Source organism: Hippocampus guttulatus, chromosome 18 (genome assembly GCF_054856545.1).
Source record: "Hippocampus guttulatus isolate MCC_2025c chromosome 18, RoL_Hgut_1.0, whole genome shotgun sequence".
Lineage (NCBI taxonomy): Eukaryota > Metazoa > Chordata > Actinopteri > Syngnathiformes > Syngnathidae > Hippocampus > Hippocampus guttulatus.
In genome coordinates this window covers 3865054-3889000 of record NC_141278.1, presented here as the reverse complement: position 1 = coordinate 3889000, position 23947 = coordinate 3865054, and the positions used below count along the sequence as shown (strand labels likewise).

At 43.2% G+C, this 23947-nt stretch overlaps 1 long non-coding RNA gene across 1 annotated transcript in view; it reads left to right on the top strand.

The window, feature by feature from the left end:
* The window catches only part of LOC147190680 (uncharacterized), a 61183-nt gene extending 47251 nt beyond the window's left edge, over positions 1 to 13932 (top strand). The window contains exons 5-6 of the long non-coding RNA XR_015103788.1: positions 13211 to 13270; positions 13903 to 13932. This is a non-coding gene — a long non-coding RNA (uncharacterized LOC147190680). The remainder of the gene's footprint in view (positions 1 to 13210; positions 13271 to 13902) is intronic.
* Positions 13933 to 23947: the final 10015 nt, after the last annotated feature.

Below are 23947 nucleotides of genomic sequence, written 5' to 3'. Positions count from 1 at the left end.
AGCAACAACTTTATGTTCCCAAGAGAGCAGCCAAAGTACCCTGGGAATCGGGCGTCATTTAGCCTTTCTCCGTGACTGGCAATCACTTTTTAGCTTTTATGTTCCCCCGTATGCGCTCCTTCCTTCCTCAACTGTACAATCGTTCAATCTTGTTCTCTCCTCTTTGATTAGACGTTCAATCTCCGTTGCGCTTTATCCCCATCTAATAGCGTCTTTTTTTTTTGTGGCTTTTATGTTCTTGTATGCACTTCATCCTTGACTTTACGATCTTGTTCACTCCTTTTAATGTCAGGTTTAGTCTCGCTCAGTGTTACTCTGACCCATTTTGACCTCACCAGTCGATCCTCGCTTGCTTTTATTGTTCCTGTATGCACTCCTTGGTCATGTCAGTCCATCTTTTTAATAATAATAATAATAATAGATTTTATTTATAAGCGCCTTTCAAGACACCCAAGGACACTTTACAATAACAAAAAACACAAAACAATACAGGTTGAGCAGCGGCAGCCAAGGTAATCTTTGATTTAACGATGGACCGTTTTTTTTTCTCACCCCTTTCTCGTACACCTTCAAACCTCTCCATTCCAGTACTTTTTGAGAGGTCTTACCTTCCCGTATGCGCTTCCTCCTCTATCAACCTCAAAATATTATTCTCTCTACTTTGATTTCAGTTGAATTTTATTCACTCGTGTTCCGGCAATTCTAATCTCACCAGGCCAGGATGAATGCGTAGAGGGGTTCTGCCTTTCATCCTCGACATGCGTCATCTTTCTTGTTCGCTCCTGTTTGATATTACGTTGAAACTCACTCAATCAGTCTCCAGCCACTCTAACTTCACCAGTCCAGTTTTTCCTTTTTTCCTTTTATGTTCCTGTAAAGTGCTCCTTTCTCTCAACCGTGCAATTTTGTTTGGTCCTCCTTGATTTCAAGTTAAAACATATTCACTCACTCTCTGATCTCCTCTAACATGAGTAGTCTGGGCTTTTTGGGTTTCACTTTTGTGTATGCAGAGTTTCTTTCAGTATTTATTTAATTTTTTTATGGTGGGAGGGCATGGGAGGGTACTAATTTGTTGTCCCACCAATTCTCACCAACCTTACCAGTGCAGCCGGTACTCTAGTTTTGCCTCTGCAATTACTGGGAAAGCGCGATATAAGATTTTCTGTTCCTGTATGCACTTCTTCCCCTTTCAAAGGTACAACCAGTCAGTCTTTTGGTTTTGCTTTGATTTGACGGCCATTGCCATCAACCAAAACGTACGCTGTGTGTCCAACCTCATGTCACATTAGTTTGGACAAAAGTGCCGGTGTAATACTTCTTCCCCCAAAGGTGTCGCATGACAAGAGTAAGCGAGCGCCGCCGTCGCTGTCAGAATGCGATGACTCAATCTTTTGACAAGCCTGGCAGTAGGCTGAGGGAGGACACCGGCTGACGAGGCGCTGCCACCACTTGTTAATTCATTGGCGGGCCGCACCCACATTTCCGCAGTGATGAACGGTGCGCATCTCAAAGGTTAACGGCTGGATTTAGGCCGCTTTAGCTGACGCTTCCCGGAAGAAAAAAAATAAATAAAGAACATGATGTATTGAAGCCAATCTTTTGTCATGATTCTTAATTTTCATTTACATCGCAGCAGTCATGCTTAAAAAAAAAAGAGTGACTTGATACAGTGGCCCATAAACGTCAGTATTCATCCTTCGGGACGCCATACCAAATTGGTTATATCAGGTGGTCAGTGGCACTGTAGTTTCTTTGGTAACCATGGCAACGCAAGTGCCATATTCCCCTCATGAAAGCCTCCCAATCAAGCTCTTGACTGGTATGAGTGAGGTGACCCTCAAAATGGGCCTGATGGGTTTTCATATTTCTGCTGACCTATTCCGATTTTTTTGGTCCACGGTCCTGATCACCGCAGCGGTCATGGATAAACAGTCATTGTTTCGATTGATTGATGGGCGTCTAGGTGAAGCTCGTGTAGAGGGCAATGTATGGCTTACCATTCCTGCCAGTCCATTCGAATTCCAGTTTCAAATTCTGCGGTCTTCCTTCTAACCACTGGCCTTATCAATCCTAAAATAAAATGAGGATCGTCATGGCTGACCCGAGTCAAGGGGGTACCTGAGCCGACGCCGCGGGTGGAGTTATACTTCCATCGACCTGGTCATTCTTATTTCAGACGTTATTGTTATTACCGTGACCGTCGGTATTGCTGCCGACCGGTTTCAGTTCCAGTTTGACACATTGGCTGCTGTCGTACATGCATTGTAATGATCTTACCTCAACATTGGATGTCACTTTCCAAGCAAGCATTCAACAAATAAGAGTAGAAATGGCAAAGGAAAAACAATAATATTGTATGTTCCCCGTACGCCAGATTCAAGGTCGCAGCTTGGACACGAGCGCGTCCTCCCATTGCTTATCTGTCGAATCCTTGCATCGGAGACGACAGAGAGAAAATGGCTGCGTGCTATGTATGTACAGTGAGGCACACACAGATACACACTCTTCTCCTGGTGAGGAGATAGAGATAACCCCGGAAAGTGCACACACACACACACACACATGCGCGCACACATCATAAGTAGTTCACTTTATCAGCAGCAAAAGAGAGCTGGCAAGCCATCTCTTCGCCATTGTTAATCGCTCTCTCTCGTCGTCATCCGTCTTTTTTTCCCCTCCCTTTCCTCGCTCACTCTTTTCTTTGAAGCCCACAATTTAATAACCTCAAGTGCTGTCAGAGGAGGCGTTGAAAAATGGCTTCTATAAAACATAACGGCCTTAATCAGAGTGTGCCGAGGATTCTCCCCGCTGTCGCTGATTTACCCCCTCCGCAACACACATGCGCGCACACACCCTGTCCCCCACGATGATCCCCGCCTCTAATGAATTAATGTTGAAATATGCAGGGCCTCAGTAGTCATTAGATGCGCGCCGCTAGATGTGATTTAATATGGCGGCCTTTTATAAGCAGCGAGATGGAGCAGGTTGGGCCTGGCCGGACAGCCGTCGTCTTGACCGACCCGAGTCTAGGCGGGGCTCGAGCCAAGCAAGGGTCAGGGCTGGCCCCTTTGTTCTCCTCCTGCTTCTTTTTATTTGCCCGGGTGTGATTTAAGTGGCAAGGTGTAACTGCTGAGGCCCAGCTGTACAGCGATAGTCTTCACGGAATAAAGTTAAAGGTGCATGTCTGCCGGCCCCTTGTTGCCTTTGAGGTTGTTTTTTTTCGAGTGAAACGGCAAGTTGAAGTGTGTCAGGCCCGGCTTGACAGCGGTCATTGTGGCCGACCAGAGTCTAGGCAAGATTGAGCCCGGAGTAATGGCTCCGTTTGTATGCTAATCGACCCATTGATGTATTTCTTTTTAGGACCACACTCCAGACTTGAGTTTTGTAAGTGACGATATGGATTGGGCCGTGCCCTCTCGAATAGCGATTGGCTTGGCCGATCGGAGTCTTGGCAGCGTTTCGGCCAAGGGTGATGGCTCTGTTTGTAAGTTGTCGCTCCACTGTAGTCATGGATTGTTTTTGTGTCTACTCAATACAGGATTTAAGATCAGGCCCGGCAAGAATCCGCGCTAAAACCAAAGGTGCTTTCTTGGTAAGGATTTATTTGTTGCCGTTTCTTATTTTGTTCGGCGATGCTCATGCATCAAGCCGAAACACCCTCTGATAAGTAGACGAGATTTGTGCTTTATCCGCCCGGCCCGGTTTGGATGGACGTTCATCATCACGCACTCCCGCCGCGCCCTTTGACCTGCGGTAGCGCGGTCCCCCGCAATTGAATCCTGACGTGACGGCAGAGTTACGTTAAAGCGATGACTTCCACAGGAAGCATCTCTCTTCCAGGTATCAGCAGATTTGAAGATATTTTGAAGGCAGTAGGTGGCTTTTATTCATTTCCGAGACCCTTTGTTGAACGCTTGCCTTCTATTTGGAAAGAACCTCATGTCCTAGTATAGCTGAATTAGGTTTGTTTGAGTAAGCAAACTGGAGGAAATAACAATGCGGTTGTCACACGTGGAGTAGTTTTAAGCATTAGCGTTACCTGTCATAGTTAAAAGTCCTCCAAAAGGGGTGATTCCTTATTGACTCATCATGCAGCCCACTTAGGCATCGATTCGGTTGGTCCTGATGGAATGCATACATCAAGCAAGATCTCCTGTCAGTGTTCGATATGCTACCCGAGACTGAATGGACTTCCTGTGTGACTTCCTGTGCAACCCGATTAGGCAGCAGGCTAGTCAGGCCTGAAATAAGTGGTGACCACCCATAGCTTTAAGCATGAGCATTGTCTGTCCATAAGCGATAGTCGTGAAATACGTTGGCAAGAACAGAATGAAACCGGCAGATTAACTTGCCAAACCAAATGGGGGAGAAAAAATATATATATATATATATATATGTATACTGTATATACTGTATATATAATATGTAGTTTGAGCACAGGCGTCACCATCAAACATTTTTCTGACATTTTGTTGAAAAAGGCGCATCAAAAGTGTTCCTATAACTTCCGCCCAACATTTATTTATTATTATTTTTTTGGATAATGTTTCATTACTGTCGGGTGGCTCTGTAAATCCATTTCCTTTGAGACGCCCCTGTGAAGTCGTGATCACACAATTTACCGGCGCTCTCCTTGCGGCGGCCGCGACGTCGGACGGAATTAATTAATAAACACGACGTTTCAGCTGTTCGTCAGCGGGCGGCAAAAATAGCGCTCATTATCACAGGTAAATTACCACTTTCATTTTTGTGTCAAAAAATTTATTGTATCCCTTAACAGCTACTCCCGGGAGGGTGTTAAAGTAGAGAATGGGAATGTAACACACAAAAAAAAAAAAGAAATAAATAAAAGCGTGCCGACCACCAGGAGTGCTAATTGATGCTTTCAAAGCCTTGCGTCAGTGTTGGCGTCTTTCTGCGCCGGCGTACGGGCGTCCCGTAGTGTCAGGCAGCAGGTAGACGCCCCCAACCGAACCTCTCTTGTTACAAATGTGCGGATGTCAAGTGTTGATCTAGATGCCCCGGCAGGGAACTTCTCTTCATCTTCGCTTAACTAGGCGGGCTGACCGCAGAAGGAGCAGCCAAGTCGTTTTTCGTGAGGCGGCTGTTTGATGTGTGACATTTCTCCTCGCTTTGTCGCCTGTCGGCGATGAATGTTGACTTAAAAAAAAAAAAGCACGACAAGCGCAAGTCAAAAAGCGAGGCGGGAGGCACGGGAACAAAGAGGAACCAGATTACGGTGCAAGATTTGATTATATTCGTTTGTCTGTCCTTTTTGGGATTTTTTTTTCTTTTTTCATTTTAAGAAGTACAGTAAAGCACTTTTTTAAATGGAACACTAAGGTTGGGGATCAATTGAAAAACTGACAATTTTTACTTTAGAATAGTCACCTGGTACATTATTCATTTAAGTTCTTAGGTATCCTTTAATATTTTCTGGTCGCTGCTGTTCACACACTTATTTGAAGTACTCAGCCCCATTGAACTCAGTTGCTAACCAAAACATCAGAACCTACTGAGGTCAGTAAAGAGGCTTTCAAAGGAATTAAAGTGCGTATCTCATGTTGCAAGCAAGTTCCCTGCACAGGTTTAAAGATGATCTCCCACTGTGGAGTCGATTTTTTATTTTTTTTTAAACGAAATTATCAGTGGCTGATATCGGCAGCCTCCAGGTACCCAATACTGTGAAAAAAGGCAGGAATCGGCTGATGCCTGCTATCAGTACTTGTCCATTCCCAACTAGAATTCTATTGGTAATTGCGCAAAAGGGAACTCCATTCTCAACTTGTTTGTTATCCATAAAAGCCACTTTTTGTTCCAAATCATACTAAAATCTCATGGCAACATGCCCTCATTTCGAAAATAATATTTGCCTACTTTGCCGTGACACAGATGACACGTAGAGTTAATGTATCACTTTGTGCCCGTGGCCAACCCACTGATGAATACCACTGCATTAGCTGGGCCATTAGCACATTTAAGCCGCCTGTAATGCCCGAGTGCTAGTGACACCTCTGGGTCCCCGCTCCACTTAAAGCGCCGTGTCAAACCGACGGGCCTGACACGCCAGGTGACGGCAATGCCATTGCGGCCATGAGCGGAGACTCCCATGATCAGAGTTTTGTCGGGCTGCCATCGACTAGGAAGAATATCAGGCAGGTTGTTGTCAAGTACGCGACACACGGCCGCGCTTGCTAGCACGTATCCAGGAAGGTTTTCTGGGCCACCATTCAAATGTGCTTTTCCTCAAAACCAGATGTACTGTAACCAAAGTATTTCTACGGATTTGGGTTACAATTCTTCATTTAGGGCGGCCCGGTGGTCCAGTGGTTAGCGCGTCCACCTCACAGTGCAGAGGTACCGGGATCAATTCCAGCTCCGGCCTCCCTGTGTGGAGTTTGCATCTTCTCCCCGGACCTGCGTGGGTTTTCTCCGGGTACTCCGGTTTCCTCCCACATTCCAAAAACATGCATGGCAGGCTGATTGAACACTCCAAATTCTCCCTCGGTGTGAGTGTGGGCGTGGATGCTTGTTCGTCTCTATGTGCCCTGCCATTGGCTGGCAACCAGTTCAGGGTGTCCCCCGCCGACTGCCCGAGGACAGCTGGGATAGGCTCCAGCACCCCCCGCGACCCTCGTGAGGATAAGCGGATCGGAAAATGAATGAATGAATTCTTCATTTAATTTATTCCATTTATTTAGCTTTTTTTTTTTTCCCCGACAGCGGACGCTCCACAACGTTGTGTGCGTCCATGTTCTTACGCAACTTATTTCTACTGCCCAGTCTATGGAACATCTACTTCCAGAAGATACCTTTCAGCCATTTTATCATGAGTGACCATTTGTCAGGGTTTTTCTAGACGTTAAGTCGTACCATTCTGATCGTGCATACAAATGTTTACGCCTGGCTAAAGATGTGAAAGAAGCTGTGGCCTTCACCATGATGGCATGGGCAGTGATGCAAAAGCTGTCGGTCCCGGCAGACCAAACAGAAACCCAAACCACAGCCCAGCGCAAGAAAACTGGCTGACCGAGGCAATCCTAAATCCCGTGATGGTTAGAGGTAGACTTGGTATTTATGTTGAATTGCCATCGGGATTATGACAGGCTCTTTGGAGGAATGTTTTGGTTGTAAGGACTGGCTGCACCCAAAAGGTTTGAGAAACCCAGCCTCACCTCCCCATGCTGAAGTGAACTAGACTACCTGAAGAAAGTCACTTGATGATCTCGGCTGACCTGAAGTGCTTCTCCGCCGCATGTCGCTGTGCTTTGTACTGCCGGTTGACGGTGAATGTGGCCATTTGATGAGCTAAGTTTGGCCACAGCAGCCCTAATGGCCGCATTAAAAGAGGAGAGCTGGCAGAATGATGGCCGCGCATCCGTCACATTAATCGCCCGCTTCATTATTCAGTGGACGGCCACCATCTGCTCATACATGAAGGCTGTCAATGGCGATGAGACGTCGCCAGGTCCGGTTTGAGGGCTGCGTCGTTATTACTCAGCTCAGCCACATTTTTTTTCCGCCTTAAGAGGAAATGAATTGCATCTCCATTGTTCGGATTTATCATTGGAGGTGAGATCATTTTGTCTTGTTCGAGTTTGCGTCATTATGATGAAAATCCCAAGGAAGAGTTTTCATGAGAGGTCAAAGGGTGCGGCCATTTTACGATCTGTTATGTTTTATCATGGCGTTGAATTGGCTTTTACAGGAGAACAGAAAGGGACCGTTGCAGTAAAAAGACACACTCACTGAAGCCATTTGGGTTCCAGATCAAAAGATGAACGTGAGAGACAAAATCTGAATTTTTGTTTCTTGGTATTTACAGCGAGAGGTGTGAAACAACTCGGCACAGCGCACCTTTTTTATTTGAACGAATTCCATTTGAGGTACCTCACTTCATTCACCGAGTACCTTTTGACGGTATTGCAACTATCTTGTTTTGCCAATTCACTTCCCGATTCGACTGCCGCAGCGACCCCTTTAGGCAGCAAGCAATGTACGTGATACTTGCTGCTCAAACATGAGTTTCGTGTCACAAGACAATCTCATTGATACAAACGTGTTAAATTTGTAACACTCAAATGTCTGGAGCCCTACCAAACTCTTGTTGTTGTTCAATATCCGGTCGAAGCATGGACAAGGTAGTGCACTAGTAGCAAGTGCTGATATGATATAAACACACACACACACACATGCACACGATAAGAGAGAATAAGCTGTCAGCAGCCCGTGTTTGCGCGTCCTCTACATTAGCACAGAAGGAACAATGCGTCTCGTGTGGCAGGTGGCCATAGTTCATAATGTGCTGATGCTGACCATGTGTCACTTTGATCCATGGCGTCAGTGGAGTGGATGGAGGGAGGTGGGGGGGGTGCATGTTACCGCGAGCCCTGCGTGCTAAAGCGAGCGCTCCTGCGGGGGAAGCCGGCAGACGCGCTGCAGATGAGGTCCGCCGCGTCAGGCCTGTTGACTGGGTAGGAAGGAGCGGCGGCGGCGGCGGCGGCGGCGGGGATGGGGAGTTTTTACAAGTGGCGAGCAGATGTCACGCTTATTTGCCTTCAAGGACCTTTAGCTCTGGAGATTCTGTCCCAGTTGTGCTTTCAGGCCTATCTAGTGAGGAGAGCTGTGGAAAGAAACATCCAAACATACTCAAGTTAGGTTCTCTAGTCCTTAATCGCATGTGTTGGAAACTACGAAGGAATGGCGCAAGGTTGCTTCTCATGTGATCTTTTCCAAATGGCCTAAAAGATTTATGTATTTATATATTTATTTGGGGGGGGAGATGTTGAAGTTGAATGAAAAGATGCATGTTCCAAGTCAATGATTTGCTGGCCCTAATCTACTTTTCAATATTGAAGACGATTGCTTGGGATTGCATTGAAAAAAAAATGCAGATCCCTGTTCGTTTTTAATGCCTTCTACCTTGTCGGTGGTTCTGCTGGACCTCCCGGTGCTCTTAAAACACTATTGTTACAAGAATCGTATTCATTTTAAATGACGGTTGGCACTTGAAACCGCAAATAGAAGCAGGAATCCTGCTTTTTTTTTTTTTTTTTTTTTTTTAAATCCCTTGTTGAATGATACCAGACCACATTTGCAAAATCTTCATTTTCAGGAAAGATGCCCGCAAAGCTCTTGAAATGGCAATCGCGAGAATCCGGTTGTTTTTGAACGACACCTGACCGTGTGTCCAAAAGATTCTTGTTCCCACCAAACTTAAACTGCCGTTCCTCAAACCCCTCATTTAGATTTTTAAACAATACATCATGCGCTGATCTGTGATGGATATTTTTGTCGTCTCGTAAGCAAGCGTGGCACACCCTTAGCTGTGTGTTGCCGACGCTTATAAATTCAAGTTGGCATGGATGAGTACATCGTTGTTTGCACGCGCGCACACACACACACACACACACGCACACCTCAAGGCAGGTTGTGCAGTCGACAGTGAACATGATCAAAGCACAGCCACACACACGCGCACACACACACATCCGTCCAATTTCCATATTCAACAAACTGTCACGTACACAAACACGCTCCTTTGCGTTTGTTTGTTTAAAAGGCACACGCATTGTGACACGGTGACAACATATTCATGTCACCTAAACAATGCATGTGATAGAACAGCATGTCGGCTGCCGCACGAGGATGTTCGCTCAGTGAAGTTAACAGCATTTAAAGGCGGCAAAACGCCGTCGTTTGTCAGCTCGACGTCGCTCGGCATCATTGTTTGTATTGGAGGGAGACGCGTGAGACGTGACGCCGGACGAGCGCGCAAACGTCAGCGCAACGCTCGGGGCATGTCGGCGGTCCGCAATCCCGCACTTTAGCTCTTCCTCCTCCTCGATTTATTACACGGGGAAGAAGAGAAAGCACCCCCAGCGCCAGGCGATCTGTCATCTCAACATTATCGGCCAAACACAGCGCCTTCCATACGGCGCTACAAGGGCCGGGCCAAATTGCTATTTTTATGGGACATGATAAAGGAAATGCTTCCTTATGTTCACTTTTCTTTTTTTTTTCCCCCCCCCCCTTTTCTTTCAACCTGATGTTGGCGCCGTTATTCACTATGCTGGAAGCCATTTGGCACTGGGTGGCGCTTGCTGGGGGAGGGAACCAAGTGGACAAATCTGTATATGTGTATTTTGTGTTAAATAAAGAGCTACCTCAAGTAGACATGTCAGGAAATGTATTTTTGTACCTACACCATTTATGAACTGAGATATACAGTGTACCCGCATATTGCTAACCAGAAGCTGAGCTGCACTCTTTGTTAATGGACTAGTTCCACTTCTTGGTCTTTCTCAAATGTGTTTTGTGTGGAAACCCGAACAACCGTCCCCCATCATAGTTCATAATTGCCCTCGCATTTGATTATGATTGTTTTTTTACGATCAATCATGAAGAGTTTTGTTGTGGAGGGCCAGATCTGGCTTTGAATTTGACGCCTGTGATATGTGTTGTCCTTCCCACCCTTGCATCCAATTTTATGTGGATTGGTCAACTCGTGGCTTTTGTTTTTCTGAACCTTTGCTGGGGGTACTACTGAGTGAATGTTGGCGGTGACAAACATTTTTGCTCGGAAAAAACTGGTGTTGTTTTCCTTGATGTCCCAAAAAGGCAGTTTGGTTCGTCTGAAGAATTATAATAACAATTCCCAGAGGGTCCGTTTAACGCTCGGCGATCAGGCACTAATACAAATGTTGAATAGTAATAGATCGAGGAGGAAATTAAAAAAATCCGACCATATCCCAGAATGTGATCAATAGACATTAAGACAAGTCTAAGTATGCTCACATCTCCGAATACTTCCCTGCCAGGTGTACCAAATAATTTGAACTCTAAATTATAAAGTTGTGATAAAGTTGTGCATGGTAAAAGCTAGCAAGAAATGTGAAATGAAATGCAAAAGCCAAAGTGATTACCAAGTTCTGTCTGCAAAACAAGCCGGTGTTGACTCCATCTGTCTTTTTTTTTTTTTATCCTACCCCCTCCTCCTTCTCTTCCTCTTCTTTTTCTTGTTTCTTCCTCTCCTTCAATCCTTCCCTCGGCGTGCCTGACAGGCAAACTGACAGGCAAACTGACAGGCCCTCAAACTGCGGGCAAGAAGGCGAGCATTAATTAAGTCATTGCCGGACTGTAATTTCCTTGAGAAATAAAAAAAAAAAGAAGAAGAAAAAAAAACTCACACACGCGAAAAGGTTACCAAGACCTTTTCTGTGTCAGAATTACCATGTGTCATGAATATTAATGCGCTTAATGAAGACAACCTTTGCTTCATCAAGAATGTTCCAGTAGAAGGTGCCAAGCTGATAAACTCACTCGCCGATGGCTGTTTTATTTCCTTTTAGTTTAACTTTCATTTCATGTCAGATCGTGATTCAAATCGAGCAATCGCATGTCTTTAATGTGCTTTATTTTTCCTGCAGTTTTTTGCACTGCTGACTGTTGCGATCGTCAGAATCAGAAACTTGTTATACATTCTTGGACGGGTGGAACATTTTCAAATGGTCCCCTTTAAGATCCTTTAAAATAATCTCCCTCCAACAGCGTGAGCAAAACGGTGGTTACCGCTAATGTTAATGCTAATGCTACGCAAGCAGATAAAGGCAAGAAACATGGCCGGTTCTACTAAACACTCTGAAATTGTGGACAGAGATGGAAATTGTGTCGTTGACAAAACCCGGACTGTTTCTCGATTGTTAAACTTCACATCCCTGTCCCACCACTGCGGATTATCTTTCCACGCAGGCGCCATCCCACCGTTGCTCCTACTTTTTTTTTTTTTTTGATGAGCAACTCAATAAATTAGATGATGAGCAACTCATTGACAAGTCAGACCTTCTAATCATTATATTTTTCTATGTCCATCAGTCCAGCAAAAATATTGCTTGATGTGTAACCCAGTCGCGGCACAGAAAAGGTTGGCGACCGCTGTAAACCTAGATGAGCCCATCACCAGCCCAGTGGTGCACGACTAGTCTCCTCTGGTCCAAAATAGTGGCATGGCTTTAAGATATAAAAAAGACAGTTTTTTTTTTAAATGCGTGTGTCGTTGGGGGTGCACCAACTCTGTCTTTGAGATGTTAAAAGATTATCAGAAATCAAAAGACCACCTTAAGGCCACTCACAGCCTTTTTTTTTCCCCCATCGGGTTTGAGTGAGTGATGGGTGCGGGGGTGCACCAACTCTGTCAAGATGTTTCAATGGGGTGCGGGCCTTCAAATATTTCGGTAAAGGTGCACCCAATCCAACCAAACAACCACCTCGATGTCTCGTCTTATCTATCATTCCGGCTGCGTTGTGAGGAAGTTGGTCCATCCTCTTGAGACAAAGGACCACACACGCATACGAGAGCTGTGAGGTGCGCTGTCATGCACCTCTCATTAATTCCGAGCTGTCAGCGCGCTCCCCCCTACCGTATCGGCCCCCTGAAAGGTGACAGCTTTCCGATGACTGACAAAGGCTCTTTAGGTGATACAGAGGATCCCCCGTAGCAAACTCTGGCTTGTGTAAAGTGCCCCTCAAATGTCAATTTTGCCGCCCAGAGACGCGCACGCCCACGGAAAAAAAAGAAGAAAAAAAAAACAGAGGACCGCTCTCAAGTCGTCAAGCATGTGTGACATCCCGAGGCTGCGAGTGTCACCGAGGCATCAGCTTTTAAAGCTTTTAACATCCGAGAGAGGTGGTGTTGTTTGACAGTGCTATTGGTAGATGCTATTGTCGTCTGTCATTTTTTTTTCTTCTCCACACTCCTCGAGTGCTTTAGATTCACAATTTTTTTTCTTTAGATGTATAAAACTGCGGCAAACTTTTCCTCCGTGTCCATCCAGCTGTCACAGTGACAGCGAGACATTCTTTTTTTTTTTTTTTTGTCACTGTTGCCGGGTGGGACTGGGTCAGCTGGAAAGAAAATGTTGTATTGTTGGGCTCATGTTGATATCCTCTCACTTGTCCATGACAATTTTGTTACCTGAGCTGCTCATAACACACACAAAGTATTTGGAAAGGATTTCTCCTTGAGGGCAAACTCCTTGCTTCGACAGAATTGACCACATGCTCCAAAATCTGTGCAAACGTCCTGTTTTGGCCAAGGAGCCGAAAACCGGGGTTGTGAATTAATTTGGGACCGCTTTAAAAAAAAAAAATGCTTTGCTCCTCAAATAAATACTAACTGTATTGTTTTTTGTTTTTGTGTGTGTATAAACAGGCGCTGTGTGACCGTCAACGCCCGACGCACCTCCAACGCAAGGAAAGGTCTTCAATTACAGTACGCTCATTTAACTTCTTCTTTGTTGCCGAGCGATAATAGAAATCCTCTTTTAGTTTTAAACAGATTGCAAATGGAGTACAATGGCGGAATTAATTCGGCAACTTACTCCAAAAGTTCACAGCGCGTGAACACCTTAATATGCGTGGCCTTCACCTTTACGGGCTCATAAAAACGCGGCCAGTTGTGCCTAATTCTTTTATAATATGTAATTTATTAAGAGCGGCGTATGCGAATCGGAACCTCCGTGGGTGAGGTTTAAAAAAAAAAAAAAGTGACCACGGAAAGGTCAATAATATTGTTTAATGCGGCTTTAATGATTTGCATTTTTTTAATGCTTCTTTTACACGGTTATTTGCAACCAATAAAATCCGGCTGCCTCTTGTTAATCTCTTGTGAAATATCGTTATGCTCAAGGCAGGCAGCCACTGAATTAATGAAGATTCAAATATGATTTTCTGCTACGTTGTTTTTTTTCCACAATAAAATATATTCGTGGTGCCCAAGTTTCCCAATAAGTGCATCATTTTTCCTTGACATCAATTTACATCTGCGCAACAGAGTGACTCATTAATCGGTGAATCAATCGAAAAACGTTTTTTACAAAAATAATCATTTGATTTCCTCTTTAGACCACATGTGTTGCACAAAGTGATGATGTCATCAGCCAGGGACAGCACTTATCATGCCTTGTGTCCGATCAGCAGCAGCCCGGTAGGTGAGAAGTTGACATTTCTGGTACACCCAGATTTTTGCGCATGCACCCATGCACTTGTTTTTCTGTGATTCTTCCCCATCTCAGTGAATCACGTGCTTTCAATCTGTGTTTTTGTCAATGTGTGTGTGTTCAAAAAAAAGACAACAATGAAAGTAGTTTGTTTCTCGCCGGGGAGCCAAGTGGCGTTCGAGTGCACTTCATGCTGATCATCTTTTTTAAAAAAAATAAATAAATGTTTTGCAACAGAACAAACTTGCATTTAGTAGCAATGTTGTGTTTGAACAGCATCCGCCCAAAAGCTTGTTTTGCTCTTGAAATCTCCACTATCACCCCGCGCGTGAAATGTTATGCTAATCGTCATCAGCAATCAAAGGAGTAATTGATTAAGACTCAACGAGAGTGAGCGGCAAAAAGATGATGTTATCACTTAGTCGTGTTCAGATTGAAAGCGTCATCAGTGAGCGTCTCCTTGAGTGCACATGACACCTCGCTCATTTCGCTGGTGGCTACATGACTGATGTGTGATGTGATGACTCCGTTTCGCTCTCTCTCTCTTTCTCTTTTTTGACACGTTTGAAGGCTCGGCCGTTTGTGAAGTTTAGTGACGGGCGTGCCAGCGAGCGCTTTAGCGAGATAAGTCGTTTGACACGCGCACATCACAAACCCGCCCGCCCGCCACTTCTTGTGTGTCCACGCCGGGCGCTTTTTTCACTTTTCAGCTGTCACAACTGACGCTGACGCACTCCGAAAAGCTGTCAAAACTAAAAATACTGTTAAATTGATCTGGGGGGCCGGTTTTTTTTTTAAAATTAATTTGCTGTTTAAGAAGCAAAAAGAATTTCCCCTTTTTAGCACGGCAGTGTTGATTAGAGCAATTACATGTATCCTCCAGAGTGAAGGCCGCATTCAAACCAGCTGTTACGCCTGACAGGAGACTTTTTCGCTTTGTGACTTGCTCATGCACGCACACACACACACACCCTCGTTTAGCGTGCACTCAATTTGCTAACATGGGTATATAACATACCATTTTATTATGTACAAATGGTTGGATACGTGTGTGTGTGTGTGTGTGTGTGTGTGTGTGTGTGTGTGTGTGTTTGCACAAGTGAGAATGCATTAACCTGTGTGTGTATTTGTTTGTCTACTGTGTGTGTGTGTGTGTGCGTGCATCAACTGTGTCTGTGTGCATCCGCTCTTTGTCTGCGCGCACGCACATTCAGACACACTTATTGGTGCACGTGGACACATTCTCTCAAACGCACGCTCGCACACATTTATGGGCACACTAGTGCACACAAACAACTGCTGCAAACACTGGTGCACACATGGATATACAGAAGTGTGTCTGTGTGTGTGCACGTGGGTGCGCGCCCATGTACACACACGCACACAAGGTGGAGAGAGCAGAGTGAGTGTGCTGGTCCAGTATTTAAGTGTTATGTAGGGTTGCGCTAATTGGACCACGTCTGTTCTAAACATAAAAAGACTCTTGAACGTCAGCCAATTAAAGCAGCTCCAGTGTGTTGAACTGACACAAATAGTGACAAAACACTCAGATTGGGAAGAAAATCGCATGCCATACTCTACGTACTCTGCTCTTTCTAGATTTTGTATTTATTTATATCATTTTTATAGATTGAGAACTTTTCTTTAATTGGTGTCATGAACGTGAAAGCATGATTGGAACACTATCATCTTTTTTTTTTTTTTTTTTTTTTTTTTTTTTGTGCAGTGAACATGATGAGAGCATTTACATATACCAAATAAGAATTCTCATTAAGAAGCCTCTCATGGTGCGTGTTTGCCTTTCTGCAATGTGACGCACCCACACGCATGCGATCCCTGTGGCCAAACATCCTCCTCCCCCTCGTCCCCGTATGTGTGACCACTTGTCTTGGGATGTTTATGGTCCATTGTTTGCGGTGCCGATGATCACTGTCACTGGCTGCTTCCATTACCAACAACTCTTCTGATGGATGAGGGCCCCCCCCCCCCTACCCTGGCCCACCACTCATATTATCGTCCTTGACCACCAGGGCAGCCTATGAGTTGAGATCCTTCTCAAGTAGCGATTCCCATCCAATTTCATTTAATTGGTCCTAAAATGTACCACTAAAATAGTCTTTGCTGGTCTAGTGATGTTTGTGTGACATGTAGTGAAAGGCAGAACAATTCGATTTACTGAATATACTTTTTTTCGAGGGGTTTGTCTTCATTTTGTGGGGTGAAAAAAAAGAATACAGTTAAATATGTAAATATTATACCAATTTAAAAAATACCAGTTTCATCCCTCGCGAGGCAAGTTACAATTTGCAAATTTTTGATCTTTCACCGCTTATGTAGCATATTTTGAAAATATTCTATGCATCTATTCCAAAACTTTTAATCGCAACTCACCCCATCCCTTAATACCCTGACAGGGTTGGTGCACCCCTACGTGCACCCTTGAAATCGATTCCTGATCTGTTCACCACTAATGTTCCATATATAGACTCTATTTAACTCTCTATGCCATCCATTCCCAAATTTTTTGAAGTCATGCATCCCCTTCAAGGTCCTGACATGCTTGGCGCACCTTTGTTCCACCCGCACGTACATCAAATGGAAATTGTCACTTGAAGCATGTAATGTAAATGCAATTTTAGATGGAGAACTGAAGTGTTAGTGAAAGGAGATATCTTATCAACGGGGACTCGCAGTGGAACCGCGAACGCCGCCCCCTTTGACAGGCGGGGGTGCGCCCGGTGAATCTTTAAGCAGCCACGGCCGATCATAATTGTATTTCATAACTGTCACAAGACGGGAGGTGACGAGAAAGCTATTTGTGTCACTCCGCCATCTCTATCCCGCTTCTCAATAAAACTCCAATCAGCAGGCAGATTGTTAGCGCTGCGCCTCCGAGATTATTAAAAAATCCAAATGGGGGAATTTACGGGTGACAATTAACAGGTGGAGGCTTGATTAATAAAGTTGGCTCAGTGGTGCATGGGAGGGCGGGAGGAGGATCCGACACGCGACCGCATGTCACGGGCGACAGCCGTGTCATTCTTTTTGATTAATGGCGCATCATGACCTAGCTCCGATGCCACCTTCTTTTTCCTTCTTCTTCAACTTCCCCCATTTGCACCTCCACTCATGTCAAATTACATCCATTGGATGCTGACTTTTTTTGCCGTCGGATTTGGAAAGGACTGAGAAAGATTGAGAGAGCAAATTTTCTCAGTCATGGCGCGTCACCTCACTAACATTGTCGCCATGTTGAGTCAGCTGTGATTAATTAGTGCAGTGAGATTGAGCAATTAGGTCAGGGATGTTTTTATGTGTGCGCGTGCTTGTGCACGTGCGTGCGTGCCAAACTTTTGTACAAATTGTCAATTAAGCCTGCGACTGACAATTATTTGGGTGATCAGTTAATTTGCCATTTTTAATCAGTGCAACGGCGGGCGTCTGAGAAATGTCACAAAAGTCCTGACAGATGTTGAATGTAATCAGCCAGCTTTGGAAGACATTTTGCAATCAAAAAAACAACACAAAAAATGGATGAACCAGAGACTATTTCAAAGGTGCCATAGATCCTTGATGGTCTAACACATTTGAAAAGAGCGCCTCCCAGAGAGAAATAATCCATTCCGGTTGAACATTGGCCGTCATAAGTTTTATTTACTGTACAGGCAATTGTCTTGACATTAATGGCCGTCGTGCAAGAGTAGAAATAAGGTAAATGTTGACATGAAGCCCAAAAAAATTAATAAATCCTAAATTTGAAAAAACACTGATTTCGATTTATTAAAATTAAAAATATCAAACGCTTTTGCATCGTTTTGACAGCGTTGTTGTGCACGGTGTCATTTTTGTGCGACTTTCGACGTTTATATTTCATTTTGTTCATATTCTAAATTCAAAGGCCCAAATTCAAGTTAATCCATTTTGTGTCATTTCCGACCTTCGTGGCTTGCCTTCGGAGAAATGTTTTCACTCGACCTAAACAACTGTCCATCTCGTGTGCGCACGCATAAAAACATGTCTGCATAGTCATGTGGCGACAAGGCGTCGAGTTCCCCACTTAAAGGATGAGAGCCCCTCGCACAAACCTTGATCCCGTAACGAGCATATTTAACTAAGATGGCTATATATCCCCCCCCCCCTTTTTTTTTCCTCTCCTCGCAATTAAAGAGTCACCGTGTGTAATTTAATTCTTCTTTTCAAGTGCAGGCTCCCCCGAGACGTGGCCTGTAGCTGCGCCATCATCGCTCTTGGTGATTATCATTAATGAATGTCGCCTAGGACCATCCCTCAATGTGACTCGCCGAGGAAACACGGGCCCTAATTAAAGGTTCCTATTCATAAATATATGCCTGCAACCACGCGCATGCTCCTTTTAATGTCAGGAAAGAGAGGCTTTAAGAGAACTTTTTTTATTGTTATTATTATGCTGACAGCCAGCAACCAGAGATCTGTGCAATTGGAGATTTGCAGTTTTTGGAATCGCAAAGGATTAAGATGTCCTAATTTGACCGTTAATAGTGGCTTTAAATCAGAATGTCACACACAGAGGAACTTTTTTTCCCTCGTGTCACACTTTCAAAGAAATAAGAGCAGAATTCATTTAAGAACCTTGACTATTTTAACAAATAGCTTTTGTCCTTTAAAGGCCACCGTACAAGTGGTCGTCATCCGTTGGGCGAATTAGACTCTAATTCTTCAGATTACTTGGAACTCACAAACTCAGAACAAGTCTGACTTGTACCACTGAGCATGTTATTGTATGTATTTTGTGCCTTAAAGGACACCATACATGTACATGCGAATGTCACTGGCTAGGCTAATCACTCGCGCAACCTAGCCTGTCTTTTTTGTCAGAGCCGTTCTAATGTTCAGAGCTCACCATGGAACACATGATCAAAGTTTTTTTTGTCACCTTGATGGCCACCATACTCTTTGGAGAAATGGTATTAGTACAGATATTAAAACTATACTGGTCAAAATGCAGTAGATTTCCCCCTGTTTGCTGTTGTATAAAAAGGTCTGACTCGAGTACCTTGAAGGTCAACCTCAACCGGACAAACTCCAAAGTCAGAATTCTAAAGTGGATCAGATTATGAAATCCCTTTTGTCACTTCAATGGTGTTCTACATGTGGTCTACATGAGCTGAAATAATAATTCTATAACTCTGACGTCCGAGCGTTTGACTTGGACAACAAAATGTATTGTTGGATGCCTTTCGTCCTTGAAAGGCCGCCGTACTGCTCCATATTGACTTTATATGTAATCACGTTGTGAGAATCGCTCAGCTCATGTTCGGCATGACCGCAGTAGATCGCCTGTCCTTGTTTAGCAAATGAGCTCTTTCCGTGGTTGTGATTGGATGGTTGAGGGCGCGGAGGCGGAACTCACGATGACACACGACAAGGCTAAAAATAGATTAGCTTTCGGGATCACATATACACTGCGGCAGCACATAAGGGTCGTTCTGGAGCCAACGAGGTTGTGTTTGCTGTCATAGCTTATTTTGCCGATCAATGACATCATTGGTAGAGCAAATTGTGACATGGTATCGATTGGTGATTATCGACAGATTTTGATTTACTTAATCAAAATCGTGTAAAGTCTATTAAAAATGTGATTGTGTATGAAATGCTACCCATTGTGTTGCCTCACTGGAAGCGTTCCATATTTGTTTACCCCGACGAAAACCTGAAAATAATTGTCACTGCGTAAAACATAATTGTGGTCACGTTGTCACACACCAAACCAGATCGTCCGGCATGTATCGTTTTATTTATTTTCATTTTTCAAGAATGTGTCCCTTACTGCTCCCACTTAGCGGCTGAGAAATGCTAATTGGGGCGCGTGTGTCAAAGCAAACAAAAATGCAAAAGGCGTCGGCAACGTGAGTGTGTCAAGTGAGGCGCCGTTTATTTTCAAACGGGAAATGTGTCGCTTGATGATGTAGCCAAGGCAACTGAATTTGTTGTTTAGTTTAGTTTTTTTTTTTGCATTATTTGTTTACCAGAAGAGTTTAAAAAAGTATAATAATAATAATAATACATTGACTGGCCAAAACATTAGGTACACTTGCAGACTCTACATATTGGAATGTGATCTCATGAACCAATGAAGGGTTCTATCCAGATTTACTGACCGTTTACCTTTTGTTTAGGACAGGTTTAGGGCTATTGAAATAGTTGAAGCAGTTCATTAAGTTTTTACTTTTTTTTTCCAGTCACTTGTATATCATCTTACATAATTTTCATTCAAGTATAATAATATTTTCTGTCACTGTATGTAAGTTGTTTTGGGTGACTGTGAGACAAATATCGGGCTGCTTCTCCCTTAGGAGTGAGAGGCGTGTGGCATCCATTTTTACTCAAGTTTGTGACCAAATGTGCAGTTTGTCTCTTCAATTGAGATAAATAGCTCTTGGCTTTACAGATGGAAAAAAAAATGTAGGTGCTGACACTTGGATTTGTCGTCCCACTTGAATTTGGCCCCACAAATAAATACAGCGCCAGAAGAAGCAGCACCGAAAATGTTGAAAAAAATAATTCATAAGATTAAAAACACCTTTGAGTCTCCGACACGCCATGACATTAAATTTCAAATTACTGCACAAACGGTGTTTTATTCGCACGCATGAACGTGACTGTACCATCAATGCCATCTTCTCATGAAAAAAAATAACTAAAATAATTTAAAAAATGCCTCAAAGTGACAAAAAAGAGGTGGGGATTACGAGGGTTTAATTGTATTGTCAAAAGTAGTGAATCCTGTCATTTTTTTCCTTTTTTTCCAAGGCGACACACGTGAAAGCGGCCACATTATTTTTAATTACATCCACTTATCTGATAGATGTGAGCAGATAGAACAGAGCTCGTGTCAGATTTAGTCTTTATTAATATTTCTTGAAGACATATAACGTACGTCCCCTCGGAGGCAGCCCGTCCATGTGATAGCGGCCGTCATCGTGCGGAGCTTAGCGACGTCCTTTTTGAAGGCTGTTCAGAAAAGTTGCCAGCGGAGAAAAGAAATACGCGGCTCTTAAATGTGCGCCATACAAACTGATTTATTCATGACCGTTAAGAGGTAGGCATTAACATTTCTGCCATCATCATTTGGCCCATTAACTTTGCCGTGACCATTAATGATAAATACTTAATATGAAAAAAAAAATCCTCTGAGAAGCCACCTGCTTATACCACCACCACACCCCAAAAGCCAAGCACACCTAAATCTAATAACTCATAAGTTACATTGCAAACACAATGAGGTTGCTAAAATAATGTTACCAAATAAAATGCCAAAAATTACATCATGAAATTTTAGAAAATGATTGACAGAAATACAGTCAAGTATTCAAAATCACAAATGCAAATAATGCATGAACAATTTTTTTTAATCACATTGAAATAAATATAAAAAATATATAACGCATGGTAAAAGAATTGTAAATGCACACCATTAAGCAAATAAAAAACACAACAGTTTAAATACAAAATAAGTTTTAAATACTAGAAAATACTTTGTAAAATAAAACCATAAAAAAATTAAAATAACAATCACACGGTAAAATAATGAACATATAGTTAAAATTTTCAAAAGTTGAAATAGATTCTTTTTCAAAAAAATAAATAAATCTTCACACATTCTTGTTCTATATTCTGGAAAAATGTCCATATCGTAGAAAGACAGATAAAAAGTAGCAAGCGGGGTTGGGGGCAGGGGGGTATCAATACTTCTCATCATTGATTGTTTCTGTAATTTTACACACACTGGCCACAACATTGGCGACATCTGTGCTGTCAATGATGCCTTTGCAAAGATTAGGATGATTTCTGACCGAGTTTCTGCACTCTTAAAACTGACAAGGGAATGCACCTGCTGGGAGTATCGCAATTCACAAACACGCACCAAGAAGACAAGTTTACTCATTACACACACCTTTCTATTACTTTTTTATAACAATTCACACACACACCTACACACTTGAGTGCAGGCACATTAGGAGCTTTCTCTTGGGACCCCAGGACCCCCCCTGCTGGCCCGACTTATTTTCCTGCAATGCAACCTTAAAAACCTTCCCCTTTGACATTAGCATGCATTTCATTGTTCCTATTTTTTTGTAACTCAACCTGAATGTACAAAATGTAATGAGAGCCAATACAAGAGCTGCATTCAATGCAATCGTTGTTTTGTACTAAACGTACATGATGACCTGATTTTAGTATTAGGGCATGAAACATATTGGTGTGTGTGTGTGTTGTTGTTTTTAATGCTACCTGTACAATAAGCCAAGTGTGTTCAGCGCCTTATCTAAGAATGTGTATATTTTGTTTACATTGCAATGAGTTTTAAACACACACAGACACACAGACATATTAAAGCCTCGTTCAAATTCTAAAACAATGTTGTTGTTTTTTTCACAGTGTAATAAATTTTAAAAAATAATCATGAGTTTGAAATCAGGATTTAATTTGCACTGACCTCAGTAAAACTATAACCAAACAGTACATTTTTATATTGAAAACACACAAAATACATCTATTCAAACTCAGTCAGTCCATTTTATTTGATGTTTGTTTAAAAAAAAAAATGCTCAAAGTGGGAATACATTCAAAACTATTTTTTTACAGTATTAAAGCTCGAAAGAGCCAAACTCCGGATTTAAATCTTATTTGCTGCCTCAATCTGTGAAAAGTGCATGTGCACCCAAAACAAAGTTTAGCCGTTCAAGATCTTCAACATTAAACTCATGCTTTAAATTGTAGTGGGGTTTAAAAAAGAAAATTAACTAACTAAATAAATAGAAGTCGAAGTGAGCGAGAATCATTAAGTGGTAATAGCCACCGCAATAGAAATGTTCTAAAAGTGATGCATATCCATTTTAAAATGTACATTCAAAACAAACATTTTATTCATGAAAACCCTTGACTTAAAAGCCAGACTCATGGTTCAAATTGTGTCAAAATCTAAAAGTGCGATTTTGCAGTAGAATACCTTCAGACCAGTAGATCAAAGCTCCGACTTGGCATTTACATCATCTTAGATGCCCCGTTAAAAATAGAAAGTCTCTATTTCTTGAACAGTAAGGAGTCATCCTATCTGAGCTAAAGCCCCCTCTCTTCCACGCACCCCAATAACCCAGTCCCCCCCACCCCCAGTGACGTCACCACTCTCCGTCAATCAGCGTTGCAGGCTGCGGTGACAGACGCGGATGGACACGTGTTGTGTTCCGAGGGCGGTCCTTTCCTTTCGCCGGCGCTCATTAACGAGCTTTCTGTCGCGTGTAGAAATGACGAGCACTCACCACCAAGTTTCTCCTTCCGGCCGCCGTGCGATCATAGTCCTGCTCATGGATGCCGTCCCCTGAAATGTTCATTCCCCGTCGAGGCATTAGCAATATAACCCCCGCCACTGTGTTTGCCCGCTTTTATAAACACTTTGCTAACGCTTGGGAATGGCTGGCTAATGTAGACCCCCCCCCCCCCCCACCCACCTCCTTGTGGCAGAGGATCTGGGAGCCCCTCCCCTCCGTGTGAAGCTGCTGAAGAAAGGTGGACCCGATTCATCCGCCACCTCTTTTGTGCCGTGCCAAAAAAAAAAAACAAAAGACGGAAAAAAGTCAATCGTGCATGTTTCTTATTACTGTGTGTGTGTGTGCGTGTGTGTGTGTGTATATATACAGTATATATATATATATATAGATAGATAGTATATAGTGGGCATTTATGGGTTCATATTTTGAATCACAGTTCCTAGGTCCGATTGAATGTTCTGGCAGGCCATTTATGGCCCACACACCCCATTTTGGGCACCTGAATATATGTAAAAAAAAAAATGGTATACAAAAATCAAAGGTACAAACTTTTGATAACTTTAAATCCTGTTATTTTTCATTTAAAGCCATTTTCATGTTTAAATCAGATATTTCTAAAGATTATGGTTCATATGGGAGGGT